Here is a 1121-nt window from a genome sequence, read left to right on the forward strand (position 1 = left end):
TTTGCTATAATTTTTATATTTAATATATTTAAAACTTCTCATATTAACCAATTATTTTCATTATTTTTTCATTCAAAGGTTATAAAATTTTTCTTATTTTTTAATTTAAATGAATTAAATAATTCAATTTTAAATTGTAATAATAAAGTTAATGCAGGAGGTAAAAGTCAAAAACTTAAATTATTTATTCGAGGGAATGCTATATCTGGGGCTCCTAATATTAATGGAACTAATCAACTAATCAATAGATTTGAATATAGAATAATTTAATCAATTATTTTCATAATAATTTAATATAAAAGCTCTATATGATAATCGTATATAAAAATATAAAGTAATTAATGTTATTAATACTATAAATGTTAATAAAAATAATTGATTATTAATAGTTAAAGATTGAATAACAATTCATTTAGGGAAAAATCCTAAAAATGGGGGTAATCCTCCTAATGATAATAAATTAAAAAATAAAAAAAATTTTATAACCTTTGAATGAAAAAATAATGAAAATAATTGGTTAATATGAGAAGTTTTAAATATATTGAATATAAAGATTATAGCAAATGAAAGAAATGAATAAAATAAAAAATATGTTATTCATAATAAATTTCTATTATATATTGCTGCTAATATTCATCCTAAATGATTAATAGAAGAATAAGCTATTAATTTACGTAAAGAAGTTTGATTCAATCCACCTAAAGCACCAATTAATCTTGAAAGAATAATACTTGTAATAATTAATGGCTTAAAAATAATATAAGAAATTAATATTAAAGGTGCAATTTTTTGTCAAGTCATTAAAATTAATGCATTTGTTCATGAAAGTCCTTCTATTACATTAGGGAATCAAAAATGAAATGGAGCAGAACCTCTTTTTAAAAGAAGAGAAGAAAAGATTATTATTTCTATAAAATAATTTGAATTTGTTTTACTTGAATTTAGTAAAAACAAAATCACTGCGAATAGAAATACTGAAGATGCTAATGCTTGAGTTAAGAAATACTTTAATAAGGCTTCTGTTGATATTAATTTATCATCTCTTATTAGGGGGATAAAAGCTAATAAATTAATTTCTAACCCTATTCAAGCTCCTAACCATGAATTAGCAGAAATAGAAA

At 20.5% G+C, this 1121-nt stretch overlaps 1 pseudogene; it reads right to left on the minus strand.

The window, feature by feature from the left end:
- Positions 1-237: 237 nt before the first annotated feature.
- LOC124421179 lies at positions 238-1113 on the minus strand (annotated as a pseudogene).
- Between the last annotated feature and the right edge of the window lie 8 nt (positions 1114-1121).

This window comes from Lucilia cuprina, unplaced genomic scaffold, assembly GCF_022045245.1.
Source record: "Lucilia cuprina isolate Lc7/37 unplaced genomic scaffold, ASM2204524v1 Scaffold_4378, whole genome shotgun sequence".
NCBI classification, from domain to species: domain Eukaryota; kingdom Metazoa; phylum Arthropoda; class Insecta; order Diptera; family Calliphoridae; genus Lucilia; species Lucilia cuprina.